This window comes from Gekko japonicus, unplaced genomic scaffold, assembly GCF_001447785.1.
Source record: "Gekko japonicus isolate JY-2015 unplaced genomic scaffold, Gekko_japonicus_V1.1 scaffold1716, whole genome shotgun sequence".
Taxonomy (NCBI): Eukaryota; Metazoa; Chordata; class Lepidosauria; order Squamata; family Gekkonidae; genus Gekko; species Gekko japonicus.
This window is the reverse complement of record NW_015165868.1, coordinates 324404-344801: the sequence shown is the minus strand read 5'-3', so window position 1 is coordinate 344801 and position 20398 is coordinate 324404. Positions and strand designations below refer to the sequence as shown.

At 46.6% G+C, this 20398-nt stretch overlaps 1 protein-coding gene and 1 non-coding gene across 2 annotated transcripts in view; one reads left to right on the top strand and one right to left on the bottom strand.

Moving 5' to 3' along the window:
- TPK1 (thiamin pyrophosphokinase 1) overlaps positions 1-20398 on the top strand; it is a gene marked incomplete at its 5' end in the record, with an annotated part of 382875 nt that overhangs the window by 55840 nt on the left and 306637 nt on the right. The gene's annotated exons all lie outside the window — the stretch shown is intronic.
- On the bottom strand, positions 20201-20272 carry TRNAV-GAC. Its single transcript has one exon. It is a non-coding gene; the product is annotated as a tRNA-Val (tRNA).

Genomic DNA, 20398 nt, shown 5'->3' with positions numbered 1-20398 from the left:
AGTATCGCGGGTCCACCCCTTGTTATACATAATACATAAGGCCCAACATCTGATCTGAAGAAGTGAGTAGTGACTCATGAAAGCTCATGTCCTGACGCAACTTTTGTTAGTCTTTATGGTGCTACTGGGCTCTTGCTCTTTTCTACTGCATAAGGTCCAACGCTTTTTAGAAGACCAAAATAAAGTAATAATACTATAAATCCGGACAACTTAATTACTAAATAAAATTCTAAAACGAAATATGGATATAACTATCTTCGATTTGTGACAGCAAATCATGACAGCAGCCATGAAATTAAAAGACGCCTGCTCCTTGGGAGGAAAGCGATGGCGAACCTAAACAGCATGATAAAAAGTAGAGACATCACCCTGCCAACAAAAGTCCGCATGGTCAAAGCAATGGTATTCCCAGTAGTCATGTATGGCTGCGAGAGCTGAACTATAAGGAAGGCCGAGCGCCGAAGAATAGATTCTTTTGAACTATGGTGCTGGAGAAGACTCTTGAGAGTCCCTTGGACTGCAAGAAGATCAAATCAGTCAATCCTAAAAGAAATCAACCCTGACTGTTCCCTGGAAGGCCAGATAATGAAACTGAAGCTCAAATACTTTGGCCACTCAATGAGAAGGGAGCACTCACTGGAGAAGACCCTGATGCTGGGAAAGATTGAAGGTCAAAGAAGACGGGGACGGCAAAGGATGAGATGGTTGGACAGTGTCATCGATGCAACGAACATGAAACTGAGCAAACTTCAGAGGACAGTGGAAGACAGGAGGGCCTGGCGGGATCTAGTCCATGGGGTCGTGAAGAGTCGGACTCGACTGTGCGACTGAACAACAACAATCTTTGATTTATGCCAGATGAATAAATATAATCACATTGTCTATTCAGATAAGTGACCAGATAAGTTTTAATATTTGTAGAATCCTATTTTTTTTTGTAATGCCGATAACTTTACATGTAAATAAAACTCTTTAATTTTATCCAAAAAAGCTTTATGTGTTGGTATGCTTTTCTGTTTCCAAAGTTTAGCAAATACCAACCAATAAATAACTTTTTTCAGAGAGCAGGTGACCCTCATCGGTCCACCAGACAAAATTTCTGGCCTTTTGTGGTGTTAAGAGAGTGAGCAGATGACCTTCCCTGGATTCTTTTAGCTAATTTATGTGTATATTTATTTATTGCTATACATCATTCCGAGCCCACTGTTTAAGTGAAAATGTGGCTTAGTGTTTTTTAAAAAGGTATAATTAACAAATGAAATGTCTGTCCCCTCAGAAGGGCTGCTTTCAACAACTGCCCAGAGCCACCTAATGATACAGGCAGGCCCAGACCAGGAGGAGCAAATTCAGACACACTTTTTTCCATACTCTGTCAGGTTTTTGCTACGTTTCGCTACCTCTCATCTCCTGGACCAGCTGTAGCGAAGGCTGATAGATGGATGCCCCGCAAATCCTGTCAGACTTCACTAACTCACACCTGTTCCTCTACTCAGGAATAGGATAATATTTCTGGCAGCTCCCGTAGATCACTGCCAGGAGTCCTTTTTAACCTCATGTTGTTTTTTTCTCACACCCCCTGCCCCCCGAAAGGATCCAGTTCCGATATCGTCTGATAGCATATCGTAAGTTGCCTCATATCGACTGTAGTTTATGAACACTGGCTTTTTGCGTCCGTTGGCCACCAGAACAACCTTATATGGAGTGACTCCAGAGGGGTCCCACTTTTGGAGCCTGTGGGCATCTTTGGTAGGCACAGTCAAAAAGTAGCAGTTGCAGATTACTTTCAGTCACACAATGAAGATCCTCGTGCTGTGGTGGCAGCTGCTGCCAAAGCAATGTTTTTTTTAAAAAAAATCTGTGCAGCCAGTCAGCTCTCCACTTGCCAATCAGAAGCTCCACTTGGACCACCCACTATCTAAAAACACATGGCAGGTGCCAGGAAAGGTGTCGACGGATGCCGTGGTGCCCACAGCACCATGTTAGGGAGCCCTGCTCCTAGGGTTGCCAAATCTCTTACTGTTAGCCGCGGGGAACTCTTCTGCACGCACGCGCGCTGCTGTGACACCACCCGGAAGTGATGTCAGCACACCGGGGGTGTCACCGGGCGATGCTCTAGCAGTCGCCCCAAAACCTCTATGGTACCATAGAGTTTTTGGGGCGACTGCTAGAGCGTTGCCCGGTGATGCCCCCGGCATGACATCACTTCCGGGTGGCGGCATCACGCTAGGGGTGTGGGCCTGATCCGGCGGTTTCGGGGGTGGGGTTCCCCCAGTGGCCCGATCCCCGCCGGCGGATTGGGGGCTGTTTCAGCAGGGGTTCTCCCGCCCCTGGTGGGGGCTTGGCAAGCCTACCTGCTCCAGACGATAGTTATTGAAACTAACTGGAACAACTCTGCATAGGATTGCACTGTACACCTCTCAGAGATTGAAGGGTATGTTTGTAAATCTGAGAGAGTCTCCATACATTATCCTTTCCGTAGATGTACACCTAAGAGTCTTTTAAAGGGGGGACCTAAAAATGTAATGTGTGGATGAGGGGGAAAAAATGTGGCATCAAAAACAAATGTATCATCAGAAAGCCAAGACTGGCCACAGATCAGAGTCAACTGCTGCTTAATCCATGGTATCTTCCTCCAATGAAAGAGCCACTGAAGTTGAGGGAAGCCTCCTTAGGCTGGAGGAGGGGGGTTAAGCTTTACTTAATAGAGTTGTAGGACATAGTTGAGTCCATGGAGGAGCCTCATAAGGCAGGTGTGCGAACTTCACACACACAAAGAACCTGCCCTAGAGAAAGTTGGATGATATGACCTACCTGTTGTAAATAGGCAAAGAAAAGGGAGTCCTGGCCTCCCTGAGGTGGGAACCTCTTGCTCTGCATAGAGCTTATCTTAACTTCTTATTTGGTGATGGTGGAGTACACAAATCTACAAGTGATGGCTGTTATACTGATTCGGTTCCTTCCGGCTTCACAGATGGAGAATTGTGGATTAAAAAACCTAACTCCTCTCACCACAGTGTATGAGTGCAGGGGTCAAGCAACCCTGTTCTTCCCTGTCTTTGAGACACTCAAAGGACTTGTGCCTAGAAATCTCCTGTTGTGCTCCCAGGGGAGAGAGAGTGTTTCCTGGAGGGCTGTTCAGCTCAAGTCTCCTCTGTGCTTAAGGAAGGGACTCAGACTTGTCTTGCCAGAGACTTGTTGTATTAGAACGGGTTTTGTTTTGGGGTTTATTTTTTTTAAAAGAAATCATACTGCATTGGCTGAGACTTACCGTAAGCCACTTTGATCCTGCTTTGCAAGAGAAAGGCCGGATAGAAGTATAGTTTTACCATAGAGTCTCCAGCAATTCCTAGAGTGACGTGACATCAGTTCTGTGTTTCTCCAGTACTGATGTCATAGGATACACAACACTGCTGCTCCCCGTGTCCCTGCCCACCAAGCTTCCACCAGTTTTTAACCATGATTCTTCATGCAGGGAGGTGAGGAGGAGAACTAACCACGAGGGGCCACCCTACTGACAAGTGTGAGCAGTTTCCCTTCACATGATGTCTGCAAATGTGATGCTACACACTGCCTCTTTCTCAACCTCATACCTCGCAGGGAAGATAAAAAGGCATATTCCTCTGAAGTTCTTGAAGTGAGTGCCAGATACAAATATAAGAAAGAAGAGGGGGGGGGGGGGGGAATGAAAACTGCACTATTAAAAAAGTTTGCCATTCTTCTTGATGAAAAGTGCAAGAAACTCTTTAGTGATTTACAGAACAGAGCATAAAGGTTCATATAGCTTGTCACTTATTAAACTTAAACTGTAAAGGGAAAAGGGGAGTGTGCTACTATTCTTCCCAGCTGTAGTAATTTCAACCCTACAGGAGACTAAATTGAAGGATTAGATAAAGGGGCTTAACCTCTGCCTTTTTTCACTGCTATTGATTTTGATTTGCTAAAAGAGCACCAGGAAACAGGATTTTTTAGGCAAGAAGGCTAGCTGTTAAACCAGATTTTAAAAATTCTTTCTCTGGGAGTATTGATAGATTGTCCTGCACATAGTCTGAGAATACTATGGAATATATATATGGATTCTTTTATTATATCAGAAATATAAATTATCCAAAAAGACCTGGAGATGGTCTGCTGCTGCTCTCTCAATCACTTTCCCTAGGCAGGGCAGATTAGAGACAGGGCAATAATTGGCTACATCATTTTTCTTTAGGGATGGGCAGGGGTCATTTTGTAGAAAAAGAGGTGCAGGCGCTCATTAGCATAACTCATAAGCATAACTTATTTGCATATGTCACACCCTCTGGCATCACCAGGAGTGTGTCAGAAGGCAACACCCACCGCTCAGGCTCCACTGGACTCTTGGATTGCTAGCTATTGGTTGGGGGGAGCCCGCAGATCTGCCCTCGCAAAGGAGGGAGAGCTTGTGCCTGAATAAACCTTGGCCTTAAACGTGCCACTGGACTGTTTTGGATTGCTGGGGGGGGGGGCTCTACCTGGCTGCTTCTTGCTCTTTGTGGCCGGGGGCTGTTGGGAGCAGGGGGCGGGGCTTGTTGCATGTGCCCACCCCCTGTGCTCTTTACTGCCGGAGCTCCTGCAGGAAATGACCCCTGGGGATGGGTTTGTTGTTTTTGTTTTAGTAGCAGACAGATAACTGCCTCTTTAAGTGGTATGGGGACGGTGTCCCAAGTTAGTGACTGATTTTTAATAGATACTAAGGATTTATTAATATGGTCTGTGCATGTTTGTAGAAGCCAGGATGGGCAAGGATTCGGGGCACAAGTGCTGACCTTCACAGATCCCAGGAGCTTGTCAGCATCCATCATGGAAACTGGTTGAAAGTGGTCCATAAACAAAACAGGCAGTGTATTGGGCAGTTCTTCCAGTGGACCTCCGTTACTGTCAGCATCTAAATCAGAACATATACTTGATATTTTATCAGCGAAAAGTATCACAGCTAATCATCTGGTCCAGATACAATGAAGGCTCTGTTTTAAGGTTCAGCAGAAGCCCTGTTTCCTTAAATAACTGGGATGCTCGTGAGCTAGCTGATGGAATAGTGGCAGAGAAGCAACATTTCTTTGCTGCCGTCACTGCTGCTTTGTAGGTCTTACAGCAGTGTGTGGACATCGGGGATCCCTGATTGGCTGCACCTATCGGTCCATTATGGGTTTGAGAGGTGTCTTTCCGCTTCCTTCTGCTGACTGTAAGAAGCAGCAACAGCCAAGCTGCAACAAGCAAAGATGACCCTGTGAAGTATGATCCAGCCCTTTAGCTGGCCAAGCTGTTTTCCCCCAGGGTATGTTTAAATCACAAGATGCTGTTGTCTTCAAAATATTCAGCATGGTTATTATTTATCGGCAGCTAGAACGATTGATGTCTCTCGTTCCTTGAATGGACTGTGTAGAAGTATTAAAGATGACAACCCTCATTTGATTATAAAGGTTTCTCAAGACTAACGCCACTACCAGATTGCTGCCTCTTACAAATCTATATTTCCTATTTACGGAACTGAAGAAATTATTAAACTGCATGTTTAAGGCGAAGCAAAATCTGGTGGAGGGGTGGTCTTTCAAGGAAACTTCACAGGGGATGGGCTGCGGCTAAGTGGTAGAGGATCCGCTTGGCGTGCAGAAGGTCCCAGGTTCAATCCCCAGCATCTCCAGTTAAAGGATCTGGCAATAGGTGATGTGGAAGAGCTCTGCCGGAGAACTCTGATTTGGCTTCGGTATGTGGTCAGGAGCGAGGTGTGAGGGGCTATATGGCATCTTCAGAAAGCCAGCTACGAGCATGCCTCCTGCCCTGACTCTGTGTTGTCTGTGTGATGTCATCGTCTGTCCATATCTGATTGGCTGCCTCTGTGACATTATCGTGTTGCTTCATTATCAGTTTGCTTTAATGATCACTTTGGCCCAAATCTGTCATGGGGATGCAGCACCATTTTAGGGACTTTTAAAAACATTTAAAATCACCACATGGCCCTACTGGGGACCACAGCAGGGGGGGATGAGAGGCTATTCCCCCCATGCCATTTTCAAGAGTCAAAACAGGCGTGGAACCATTTTGGCTCCTGAAAATAACATGGGGGAACAGCCCTTCATCCCCCCGCACTGTGGTCCCTAGCAGGATTGGGCCCCATGGTGATTTTAAAAGGTTAAAAAAAGGCTCCAAAACAGTGCACATCCTGGTGACAAATTAGGGGATGTGGTATTATCTACTTTGGCTTACTCTCTAGCACTGGCTCAGAAAGAAACCCACATTTTAAAAATTGGTGTCAAATTAGGAAAAGAGATAGCAAACAGTTTGTGGCGCAGGTAAAAGGGTGTGTGTGTGAGAGAGAGGTTGTGAAACTCTTTGCCTTGAACGTTTTCAGTGGGAGAATTTAGTACAAGCTTATGTATATGTATTTATGGTTCTCGCAACGGGATGCTCAGGGAGATGCCTGTGCTTTTTCTGTTGTTGTTCCTGGTGTGAGTTCCTTGTAGAACAGCCGGAGGTGTTCTAAATACAATGTTTTACTTAATGGATGATTGTGGTCCGATTTGAAGGCCCCTGAAGAGGGAGCCGTGCTTTGCTCCATATTTAACGCAGTTGGATTTGTGGATCCAGAGGAGTGAGAACATTTCAAAGTTGAATATGCCTGGAAGGCAAAAATCGCACAGCTATATATTAGGCAGTCACACGCTAGCAGCCGTCCATGAGGAATCTTTAAATTTACCATTTACAAATGGAACCAATCTATAGAGTAATTGAAGTCAGCAGTTTTTTCTTCTTCTTCTTTCCCCAGGCAGGACTGTAAGAGGATTGGCAGAGTCTGTGCTTGACTTAGAAAGCTTTACTTAAAAAGCCCTACTAAGATGGGATGTTGAGCCTGGCAGTACATTATCACAATTAACAGTCCATCCATGCAATAAGCAGCCTGAGGGGTTGGACTTTTGCTGCTTTGAGCTGTGGTAATTCGGAGTGTTTCTCTGTGCGAAGAGCTCCCTGCATGTGGCGAGCAGGGATCAGAACATTTTAGAAGGGTTTTTTTTGTGTGTGCCCTCAACAGAGCGTGATCTGATTTTAGCATATTTACGGTATTCACTCGGTTTCTTCCCCCCCAATTATGCCTTCAAAAAAAGAAGAAGTGGTATTCTTACATTCACATACAGCTATATGAGTCTAGTAACAGCTAGTCCAGTAGACTTGAGTCCAGTAAAAGGTAACTTTGACTCTTGAAAGCTCAGACCCCAAAAATCAAATCGATCTCCAAGCTGCTACTGGACTGCTACTGCAGACCAACAGGGCTGTCCTCCGGCTCTTCACATATAGATAGATTTCAGGTGGGCAGCAGCTGTGTTGGCCTGAAGCAACAGAACAAAGTTTGAGTCCAGTGGCACCTTTAAGACCAACAAAGATTAATTCTGAGTATAAGCTTTGTTAAAGGTGCCACTGGACTCCAACTTTGCTCCATTCACATACAAGTTACAGTTATGTTTAGTAATATATACAGTATTTTGACTTATATTTAGTAAACAAAATTAAACAAGGCACTGCTTGTTAAGCTTATGTCCCAATAGCAACAAACAGCTGAACTGAAAGATCTGATTTGGGGGGGGGGGAGGATAAATTGTGGCTTAAAAGTTATAGTCATGCAGTTCCAGCCATTTCCCCCCCACCCAATCTCGTTTTCCGGCTACAGCCCCCATCCCACATGGATTTTGTCCATGCAAGTCCCATAGATTCTCAGCATAGCCTTTTTTTGTGGCCAAAGAGGGACCTCCCTTTTCAACAGCAGGAAACAAATGGTTAGATACACCCAGGGGTCATTTCCTGCAGGAGCGCACAGGAGCGGAGCCCCGGCAGTAAAGTGCCCAGGGGGTGGGGACATGCAACAAGCCCCACCCCCTGCTTCCAGCAGCCCCGGGCCACAAGGAGCAAGAAGCAGCCAGGTAAGTTGCATTACACACTTCCGGTGATGCCAGGGGGTGTGGCATATGCAAATAAGTTATGCTAATTTATTATTTATTTATTTATTTATTACTTTCATCTTACTATCCCGCTCTAATCCCCAAAGGGGTCTCTGAGCGGCTATACAGTTATCCATTATCCCAATCTAAGGCCACAATTCATCAGGGGTGGGGACATCCCTACCAGCACCCAGTGGAGGGGGGGGTTGTTCTTCCTTGGATCGGCTTTTTTCCGTCGTCAGCTGCGGCTTCTGGCTCCTCTCTTTTTCTGGCGGTCCTCTTTTTGCGGCGGATCGGTAGGCCCCTCTGGCGTGCGGCATGCTTGGCACGGTCCTGGCTCTGTCCTTTACGGCTCCGCCCGCCTGCGCCGCCACGCTCGCACGTCGTCCTGGCTCCGCCTTCTCCGCCGCCGTCAGGTTCGCCACTGATGTATCCCGGATGCCATTTTTCCGCTCGCTGCTGCCGCCGCTAATGAGCACCTGCACCTCTTTTTCTACGAAATGACCCCTGGATCCACCCTACTATATGGAAATTGTTTTTATTGGAATAGCACTTATACACAAGGCTTTTTTTTCTGGGGGAACACGGCAGAACGGAGTTCCGGAACCTCTTTGACAAAATTATTTCTAAAATGTTTAAAACTTCATGAATTGTCAGTATACAGATTACAAACTTCATTTCCCTCTTAAGAGTTCCAGCGCCTCTTTTTCCAGAAAAAAGCCCTGCTTGTACAAATGTAAACACAGTATAGCACTGTTCAAATTTAAAGAGGGGGAGGGAATCCAAAGTAACTGAAAATAGCTGGTGTATTGATTTGGGGATGAGGATTAAACAAATTAAACAGGACCCAAAATGTGAAGACCTGCAGTGGAGGAGCACTGGGTCAGATCTACATACTTGGGAAATAGAATAGCTGCTGATGGGAATTACCAAGCAGTGGAATGCAGATATAGGGTTGCATCCAACCAGTTTTTCTGTTGGTGAAGAAGGAGGGAGGGATCCTCTGTGACCATTAAAAAAGGCTATACTGAGAAATATAGGACTTGTATATATAAAAGCCATGTGGGGCGGCAGTTGTAGTATGGAAAGACGTTACATATGATGCAGTGAAAAAGCTGACTGGATCCAACCCGTAGGATCTGTTTGCTAGCAGTGGGGCATTCTGGTATAAAGAGCTTTCCCCTGATGGAAGAGGCTCCTTGCTTTGGCTGAAGGGTCTTTGCACTGGAGGGAAACACCACTGCTAGCAGGACAGATCTATAGGATCCAACCCATAAAGAAGAAGAAGAGAAGAGAAGAGAAGAGATTGGATTTATACCCCGCCCTTCACTACCCAGAGGAGTCTCAGAGCGGCTTACAAACTCCTTTCCCTCCCCCTCCCCACAACAGACACCCTGTGAGGTGGGTGGGGCTGAGAGAACTCTGACAAAAACTGCTCTTTTTCAAGGACAGCTGTGCCAGAGCTTGTGACTGACCCAAGGTCACATCAGCAGGTGCAAGTGGGGGAGTGGGGAATGAAACCCGGTTCTCCCAGATTAGAGTCCGCGCACTTAACCACTACACTAAAGAGGACAGACAGTTGAGATGGAATATTCTCTTCCATGAATCTCATTCTAGCATGGCGAAATGTGTAGAAGTAATCTGACAGCATCAAAAATGCCTGGTAGGTAGGAAGTAGCCATCCACATCAGCACTTAAGGCATCTTTTCATCATATTGAAAAATTCAGCAGTTCCCAGGTACGGTATTCATAGGATGTTCTTCATAGGTGGAGAGATAATTGCCAGGTGCTGGTGCCTGACTTTCACAGTGACCTTCCTAACAATAGAAAATTTGAGTCTGAATTCTCCTTAAAAGCACCATTACATTGTCTTGCTTAAGACGGTGCGACTTCATGAAAGCAGTGCATGTCCTTGGGTTCATGCAGTGCTCTCATTGCTGGGACAGTGTGACTTTTGTAGTCCAGCACAGGCACAGGAACATACTATTGGGTACTTTTGATGCTTGAAAAAGTAACTTTGTTACCGGTATGGATGCAAGATATCTGGTGAACTCTTAGAAGGTGGAAGGAGGGGGGTATAGTAGGTGAAGCAGGTATGTGTGGGTGGGTAGTGGTAGCAGAAGAATTCCATACAATAAATTCTCAACATTCCAGTCCACATTCTCAACAGTCTGTCACTCTCTGATGTGCCAGTGGACAGGACCTGGGACACAGCTGTGCAAACACTATTCCAGTTTGCCTCTGGAGATCTACACACACATACACAAATGAATCCATGATGGCTACAGCCAAGTTGTTCCTTGTCATGGGAGTTTGGCTCATTTATTCTAAGCAAATGAACTGGGCAGTTTTAAATGTTCTGTTCAATCTTCTTCCCTTGTTTCTCTGTGGGCTTGCCGTACTTGCCTGCCTTTTATTGTTTACCTATCCATTTTAATCATGTTCTCCCTATTCAGTTCTCATACGCCTTACCGGACTAATGATGTGTTCAGGGTGCAGCCTCATACATTGGAGCATACAGGCATATGAGAACCAAATGTAATCTGAAAGGAGAAATTGCCTTCTTCGATGTGCACGGAGGCCTTATATATATACACAGATACTCACACAGAGGCATATCTGAAGTGAACAATAGAGTCTAATGTACCCTGTCAAAGAATTGGGAAATATGTCTGGAAAACAATTCTGCGCTAGCTAGAGGATTGGCCTTGCTATAGTAAATCTATTCCTTCCCTAGTTTGTACGGTAGCCCGGTGCTCCTTACCCACTTTAATCTCCAGGTAGCTTTTCAAGTTAAAAAAACCCTTCTATATGAAAAGCAGGCTGTCTTGGATTATATTTCAACGAAGTATCAATTGGGTGAGATTTGTTCAATTTATGCATCCTAATACTCCAATCTGCCTGTAAGAAAAATGGCATAATACAATTTCCTGGTTATGAGTTCTGAGAGTTTGGAGGAAGAAAGTCATCATTGACAACAGAGTCGGGGATGAGTCCTAGGGGCGGGAGATTTGTCGCGGATTGTATTCCGCAGCGATAAGAAACTGTCCCTTTCGATCGCTGCCAGTCGAGTTAATGCCCTCTCCATTAGTAAATAAAGAAGCATGTAAACAAGCAATGGCAGAAACCAGATTTGCCAGTTTGCAGTCCGTGCTCAGTTCAATTTTGGAAAACAAATCAGAGTGCAAGAACCTGTCCAAGCTACTTAAGTACTGTTTGGTACCAGTGCTGCCACCCCTTTTTAAATCACAGTACACACTGCGGTGGCTCAAGTGGTTAAGACGCTGAACTGCAGGCTGTGGAAGGTCAGTAGTTCAGCAGTTTGAGACCTGAGTGTGCCGCATGACGGAGTGAGCTCCCGTCTCTGGTCCCAGCTCCTGCCAACCGAGCAGTTCGAAAGCGAGAAATTGCAAGTAGATAAATAGGTACCGCTTCGGTGGGAAGGTAACAGCGTTCCGTGCGCCTTGGTGTTTAGTCATGCCGGCCACATGACCATGGAAACGTCTTTGGACAGCGCTGTCTCTTCGACTTTGAAACGGAGATGAGCACCACAACCCTAGAGTTGGACTCGACTGGCTTTCGAGCAAGGGAACCTTTACCTTTACCTTTTTATTTAATCTGCCAGCAAAACACCTATATTATTATGGCATTCCGAAGGGGAGAGGCAGACCAAGTGTCTTCTCTGATGATTCTGCGGTTTGTTGTCCAAACTTTATCCATTGCTGGGCAAGAGGGGGGGGGTAGGTGCTCTTGGTCAGGCAACAGTCCCACCTCCTGGGCCCAGAGGGGGGAGTTCTGTATCCATACCACCCACAACTGTGCTTCCAATGCCGATAAGCCAGGGGTCCCAGCGTGATGGCACGGGCACCATGATGCTCGCCAACAACTTTCCCACCAAGTGTTTTTAGAAAACCTTTGCCCTGCAGGGCTTCCGACTGGCCTTTGGAGGTCTGATTGGCTATGAAGGTTTTTAAACACATTGCTTTGGCAGCAGCTGCCACCACAGCACAAAGATCTTCATTGTGTGAAAGATAACCCATGGCAGCCATTTTGTGGCTGGCTCTGCCTCCTGCGGCAGCCATTTTGCCCACCATACTGTGTCAGAATTCCAAAGGTGCCCAGAGGCTCAAAAAGGCTGGGGATCCCTGCAAAAAGCAATAGTGTGTCCTCCCCCCCCCCCACACACACACCTGCTATTCATGCCAGGATGAAGCCAGGATGTGTTTAATTTATGATGAAACTTCGTTCCAGAATGAACTGGGGAATCTATTTATTAATTAAAATGCTTATACTCCACCTTTCCTTTTCGCTTAAGGTGCCTGTTCAGTGCCTGCGCTATAGATGCATCTCCCAAGGCAGTGTTTTATCTGCTTTTACCACTTATCACTCCCTTCCCCCATGAACCTCAGGACAGTGTATGTGCCCTTCCCCCATTTTATCCTCAAAACAGCTCATTGAGGACGATCTGGCCAGAGAGAGAGAGCGCGCTTCATAGCAGAGGGGGATATGAAGCTGGGTCTTCAGATCCTAGTCCAGCGCTCTAGAATTACACCACACTGGCTTCTTATAGGAACCCCACCCACCCCACCTTTTGGGCCAAAAAGGTTCACCTATGAAATGGAAGACAAGCAGGGGTCATTTCCTGCAGGAGCGCACAGGAGCGGAGCTCCGGCAGTAAAGAGCCCAGATGGTGGGCACATGCAACAAGCAGTCGCTAGTCCTCATTAATTCTCCATAAAAATTGTTTATCCTTTTCTATCGATTTCCATATCATCGGGTTATGATCCGAATTACTTCTTGGCAGTAATTCAATTTTATGTGTCTTCAGAGCCAACACTCCGAATTATCACAGCTCCCAGCAGCCCTCAGTCAGAGCAAGAAGCAGCCAGGTAAGCTGCAGAGCTCCCACCGGCCCCCCGGTCCAAGACAGTCCAGTGGCACCTTTAAGACCAAGTTTTATTCAGGTACAAGCTCTCCCTCCTCTGCGAGGACAGATCTGCACGCCCCCCCGCCCCCCCCAATAGCTAGCAATCCAAAACAGTACAGTGGAACCTGAGCGGTGGGTGTTGCCTTCTGACACACTTCCGGTGATGCCAGGGGGTGTGGCATATGCAAATGAATTATGCAAAACAGTTATGCTAATGAGCTCCTGCACCTCTTTTTCTACGAAATGACCCCTGAAGACAAGAATAACAGGGCAAATGTTGACAGTAGGGCAACTATTAACATCAGATTGTGATCTGTGTACCCTTGCTGGTGTTCCAAAGATATAAGGAAAGCCTCGTTTTGGTCAGTCACCGTAGATTTGGGCTGCATACCTTGTGACCCATCAAAGCAAGGTCATTCCACCAGCCAAATAATGTGATTACCACTGATTTTGCTGTCCGGGACAGAGAAGAGAAGTTGGCACGTCCAGGCCCTGAGGAACCATTTTCCAGGCAGTGGCAGCCTTTGTGCTTCTGGGGCCCTGTCGAGGTGAGCAGGAGTCACCGGAAGCCAGCTGCCCTTGCCCCAGATCAGGTGGACACAAGTGGCAGCAAGAGCTTGCTTTTCTTCTTTTCTCTCCTCCTTCGGGGGGTGGAGCTGTGGAAGATTGAGGTCCCTCCCAGTGTGGGGCCCAAGACAGCCACCTAGGGTTGCCAACCCCCCCAGTTTGCCCCACCCCCAACACCCACAGCCACCCATCTCTCTCCCTTTAAGTGTGTGCAGCCCGTGTTTCATCCCAAGCGCGAACTCCGCAAGCTTGCAGGGAAATGCCAGCTTCGTTCTTAAAAGGGAAACGCAGCTGCTCTTAAAGGGGAAACGCTGGCTGCCGGCTACTTTAAGTGCAGGGAACTGCCATTTCTGGAGATCTGGCGCACGGGCGGGTGGGGGTGGTGGCAGACGTCCCCAACGTGATGTTATCACGTTGGGGATGCCCCACCCCCTCCAGAAACGCCCCCAAAGTCCCCCGCTGGGGGTGGAAGATGGACTTGGCAACCCTACAGCCACCCCTGCCTATCACTGGCGAAGATCGCCCCTCTTTCCGTGCGGCCATGTTTAATATCTTGCGTCCAGTATTATGTAGGCCTCAACCGACGTTCATTGAAAACAAGAAACCTTTTTGGCTCCTGACTTTGAGACCCGCAATGAACTGTTGGAGATTTGTTTCCCCACAGCTCTGAGACTGGACCCTTCCTCTGTTTTATAGCAAGTTACATCAATACAGAGTGAATTGTGTCGTCATATTAAAAATCCGTTTGATGGAAATTCTGAATGGCAATTAAAATCACTTTTAGCGGGTGGCTTTCCATCATACTCCTAGCTGCTTGTCTGTGTGGTGTCAGAAATCAATATTGCTGCTTTGGGGAAGAAACAAAGAACCAGACAATGAGGAAAGACAAAGAAAAGTCACAGTCAAAACTCGAAGTTGGTGCGTTGCCTGCGCTGAATTATTTAACAACCTAATTTTGAAACCTCAAAAATCCTGGCAGCATTGAAGCATGTGTGTCTCACTGTCAGACTCAAATAATTGGATGCAAAGAAAACATCTGCGATTCATATTTGCAGTGGCTTTTTAAAAAAAATTATCGTTTGATTTATCTGTTTTCTTGTTATGATTTTGTTACACTTACAAAAAGGAACTTAAACTCTTTTTTTGATAGCTAGGCAAGATGTGTTGCAGAGATGAAGGGTGGCAATATGATTCAGGAAAGGGAAAAAAGACATCTGGGGGGATGGGCAAAAATTATAAAATCATGAACGACATGGAGAGAGAAGGTTGGGAGAAAATGTTTCTTCCCCTCTCTCAAAATATCTGAATTTGGGATTACTCTGGAATAGGGTTGCCAAGTCCCTTTGTACTCACCGGTGGGGGAGGGTCTGCCGGATCCAGGAGCCGGCTCCGGATGCGCGCTCACGCTGCCAGCACGTCAATGGAAGTGATGTGCGACGTCACTCACTTTGGGGGCGTGGCCCAGATCGTTGGGGGGGAAACCATATGGGCCGATCTGGGCCACGCCCCCAACGTGAGTGACGTGGCAGCTTTGGGGGGCGGGGTTCCCCCCGGGGCCCGATTCCACCGCGGCGGAAATCGGGCCTCCAAAGTACAACTTCACACATTACGAAGAAGAATAGATTTTTATATCCTGCTTTTCTCTTAGTTTAAGGAGTCTCAAAGTGGCTTACAACCACCTTTCCCTTCCTCTCCCTACAAAAGTCACCTTGGCAGTGTTCCCACTAAGCTGTGCTCATGAACACAGGAAGCCCCGCTCAACAGCAGTCTGGAGCCATGTAGGGTCTTGCACTGCCCACTGCCCGTTTTAAGATTACAGCAGTCATATTCTGCTCAGGATGTGAACTGTTCCGCTCATTGGGGAGGGATTAGAAGGAACACTGCTTTGCGAGGTAGGCGGGGCTGAGAGAGTTCTCAGAGAACAGTGACTGGACGAAGGGCAACCAGCAGGCCTCATGTGGAGGAGTGGGGAATCAAACCCCCGTTCTCCAGACTGGACACCACAGAATTAACTCAGGAGGATTCTTTGCTGCATGACATGTGCTGATGGCTTCAAGAGAGCCTTCAAAATAATTAGATGAATTGCACATCAGTCTGTCAATGACACTTACCCATGAATCATCCACATTCAGAGTCAGTGCACCTGCGAGTATCGTAGCGCAAAGGAAATACTATGGGGGTCAGCATGAATGTTCCCTCTAAGCTGTGGAGTTGTGTGAGCAAAAATTCCACTTTGTGGGCTGCTGGCATTGAAGTTGTGAGCGAGCAACTTGGCTACTGCATCAATTAGTTGGCTCTGGAGCCCTCCTTCCTGAGCGGAGACAAAAATGTGTGAGCCAGAGGCTAAAAAACTGTGAGATAGCTCACGCTAACTCAGCTTAGAGGGAACACTGGTCAGCACCACCATCATGCTTGTGAGCAGGCCTATAGCTACAGTGGGGCATTTGGGGGACCGCCCCTTAATTAAAAGCCCCGCCCCACAAATAGTCATGCCAGAAACCTTATTTTTGAGGGGTATTTTTTGTATATTTTAATATGTGTATGTGTGTGTGTAGAAATCTTATTTTTGAGGAGAGACCTCCCCCCAGGTAGTTTCACCATGGCTTGCTCTCGGGCTTCCCCCTCCCTCCCTAGGACCTGGGAAAAGATAGTTCAGAAGGCATTTAGAAGGGCACTCAAGAGTGGCACCTTCAATATATCTCTAGGTAGTATTTGGCAGGACTGGGCTAGTAGAAAGGGGGATTGTTGGAGATTTACTGAACGTGCCACTCTTGAGTGCCCTTCTAGGCTTTCTTGCCCTGTGGAAGAGAACTCAAAAGGCATTTAAATGTCTTCTGAAGGCAATTAAATGCCCTCTGAGCTATTTTTTTCCCCTAGGAACTGATACGCTCACTGCCCTGTCGCTTGAAAGGAAGGGCTAGAATCAGCCACGGAGACTCCCCCTTTAAAGACAGGCATCCAGATTAATTTAATTAACTGTAATTTAACTGCCCCTTTAAAAATGTAAATGTGCCCCCCCTCCAAAAAAAATATTCCTGGCTACGGCCTGCCTGTGAGTTAGAACTTCGTTAAATCCTTTTGGGGTCAATAGAACAGAAGGTGTTGTCGAGTTGCAGCCAAGTTGTGGGGACCCCATCCATGGGGTGCTGAAGGCAAAGGAGGAGCAGAGGTGGTTTGCCATTGGTAGTCTCCCATCCAAGTACTAACCATGGCTTGTGGTGACCCCAGCCATGGGGTGTTTGAGGCAGGCAGAGGCTGAGCATAGTAATGCTTTCCTCTGCCCTGGCACCGACCTGTTGGAACTCTCTGCCAGATGACATCCGTGCCCCGCGGGACTTATGTGCAGTTCCACAGGGCTTGTAAGGCAGAGATGTTCCACCAGGCCTACGGTTGAGGACAGCTCTTCCCTTCTTTCCTCTCCCCCCACTTGTTGTTGTTGTTGTTCAGTCGCACAGTCGAGTCCGACTCTTCGCGACCCCATGGATCATCTCCCGCCAGGCCCTCCTGTCTTCCGCCGTCCTCTGAAGTTGGCTCAATTTCATGTTCGTTGCATCGATGACACTGTCTAACCATCTCATCCTTTGCCATCCCCGTCTTCTTTGACCGTCAATCTTTCCCAGCATCAGGGTCTTCTCCAGGGAGTGCTCCCTTCTCATTTGGTGGCCAAAGTATTTGAGCTTCAGTTTCATTATCTGGCCTTCCAGGGAACAGTCAGGGTTGATTTCTTTTAGGATTGACTGATTTGATCTTCTTGCAGTCCAAGGGACTCTCAAGAGTCTTCTCCAGCACCATAGTTCAAAAGAATCTATTCTTCGGCGCTCGGCCTTCCTTATAGTCCAACTCTCGCAGCCATACATGACTACTGGGAATACCATTGCTTTGACCATGCGGACTTTTGTTGGCAGGGTGATGTCTCTACTTTTTATCATGCTGTTTAGGTTCGCCATCGCTTTCCTCCCAAGGAGCAGGCGTCTTTTAATTTCATGGCTGCAGTCACAGTCTGCGGTGATCTGGGATCCCAGGAACGTGAAGTCTGTCACTACTTCCACGACTTCCCCTTCTATTTGCCAAGGAGTGATGGGGCCGGATGCCATGATCTTAGTTTTTTTGATGTTGAGCTTCAAGCCCACTTTTGCGCTCTCCTCTTTTACTCTGAGCAAGAGGCTCTTTAGGTCCTCTTCACTTTCTGCCATTAGAGTGGTATCGTCTGCATATCTGAGGTTGTTGATCTTTTCCCCAGCAATCTTAATTCCCGCTTGTGATTCATCCAGGCCAGCATTTCGCATGATGTACTCTGCATATATATTAAATAAGCAAGGTGACAATATACATCCTTGTCGTACTCCTTTTCCTATGCTGAACCAATCAGTTGTTCCATATCCGGTTCTAACTGTTGCTTCTTGGCCCTTATACAGGTTTCTCAAGAGACATGTGAGGTGGTCTGGTACTCCCATCTCTTTAAGGACCTGCCATAGTTTGTTGTGATCCACACAGTCAAAGGCTTTAGCATAGTCAATGAAGCAGAAGTAGATGTTTTTCTGGTACTCTCTTGCTTTCTCCATAATCCAGCGAATGTTGGCAATATGATCTCTCGTTCCTCTACCTCTTCGAAACCCAGCTTGTACTTCTGGTAGTTCTCTATCCACGTACTGTTGAAGCCTAGCTTGTAGGATCTTGAGCATGACCTTGCTAGCGTGTGATATGAGTGCAATTGTGCGATAGTTTGAACATTCCTTGGCATTGCCCTTCTTTGGCATTGCCCCCCACTGGGTAAGGATAAAAATTGGTTTCTTAGCACCATCTGTAACTGAAATTGGAACCGTTATCGAGCTGTTTATTGTTTTAATTGTTTTTAAACTGATTTGTAAATGCGTTTACTAAAAGGTTATTATTTATTTATTTATTTATTTATTATTCAAATTTGTACCCCGCCCTCCCCCGTAGGGCTCAGGGCGGCTTACAAGGCAAGATATAAACAACAATACAAAAATAACAGTATATCTGCATTATAAAAACATTATATACAATTTAAAACCCATCCTATATCACATAAAGTGCTCGGTGATAACTGACTTCAAAACCCAAGATGGCGGGACAGTTCTGAACAGTTCCTAGGAGACAGTCTATAGCGTCACAATGTTCCAGATCTTCTCAGGGCCTTTCTCTGGGCCTCTTCCAATCCCCCCCAAGATGGTAACACAATAGGGGGGGGCAGCGGCCCCTACTCGAAAGCCTGGTGGAAGAGCTTTGTCTTACAGGCCCTGCGGAACTGCATCAAATCCCGCAGGGCCCGGATCTCCCCTGGGAGCTCATTCCACCAGGTAGGGGCCGCTACCGAAAAGGTTCACCGCCCTGAGGCCTGTTTGCAGGCGAGGGTGGTCTACAAATCGAATCAAATAAAAAAATAGCAATCCCAGTCTTCCTGGGTGGTCTCCCATCCAAGTACTAACTGTAGCTGACCCTGCTTAACTACCCAGCTCTGATGAGCTCAGGTTAAGCCAGGATGGTGGTGCAGTGAAAAATATTTTCTTAGTTACGTTTCACTCAAAGATCTGTGCATGTTTTACATGCTGCTTCGTTAGTCTCTCTCTCTCTCTCTCTCTCTCTCTCTCTCTCATCTATCAGATTTAATTTTTTCCATTAACATACAAATGCAGAAAAGTTTTTTTAAAAAGACAGATAATTCAGTACAAACTGAGCATAGTAATGCTATTTTGCAGGAGCCGAACCATGATCTGATGTGAATAGAGATGGAATGGTTGAGGCTCTTCCACATTAACAGGCCTACGTATATACAGACTGAACTATTTACACATGCTTGCAAAATCACAAGCCGCACAAAATTGTCATAATTTCCAGGCTCGGACAAAGTTCCCTACATTTAAAAAAGAGAGATGATGAATGTGACCAACCTGTGAGCCAAACCATCTCTCAGAAAGTTCCCGCCACAGTAAGGTGTCGAACAGATGGCCAGTGCACAGCGAGATTTGTAGTCGCGCCTGCAGAACTGTGGCTTGAAGTCTTAGGATCCGTGCCGCTTCCTCCCTCAATATCACATTGTCACGGTGACTCAGCACTTTTTAAAGGGCCCGGAAGATGATATCACCGGGATTATGCTTATATTCAAGAAAGTGTTGCACCAAACATCAACTCCACATACTACATCCAGACAAAGCCGGGCTTGTGAACTCAAAAGGTAGCTGCAGACAGCTGTTGCTGTCTGATGAGCATTTTTGTAAAATCCGAGTGTCTATCATTTACACACCTTGCATTTTTAAGTATTCTATTCTATTGAGCCTGCTTGTCAGGCAAGGCGGGGTATAAATACAAATAATAAATAAATATTAAAATGTCTTTTGGCGTTCGCCTAAAAAATGAAACGAGTGAAGTGGTCACAGGAACACATGAAGCTGCCTCATCCTGAATGAGACCTTTGGTCCGTGTCTACTCAGACTGGCAGTGGCTCTCCAGGGTCTCAGGCTGAGGTCTTTCACATCACCTACTGACCTGATCCTTTTAACTGGAGATGCCGGGGATTGAATCTGGGACCTTCTGCATGCCAAGCAGATGCTCTGCCATTGAGCCACAGCCTCTTCGCCAAAATTGGTAATGATATCACGTGAACACACATGAAGCTGCCTTATACTGAATCACACCCTGTGTCCATCAAATTCGGCATTGTCTACTCAGACTGGTAGTGGCTCTCCCAGAGTCTCAGGCTGAGGTTTTTCCTATCACTTACTGCCTGGTCCTTTTTAACTGGAGATGCCAGGGATTGAACCTGGGACCTTCTGCATGTCAAGTAGATGCTCTGCCACTGAGCCACAGCCCCTCCCCAAATGATTTCATGTTTGTATCCCAGGATATGTAATCACGGTGACAGGTACACCCTTCCTTCCTTCCTTCCTTCCTTCCTTCCTTCCTTCCTTCCTTCCTTCCTTCCTTCCTTCCTTCCTTC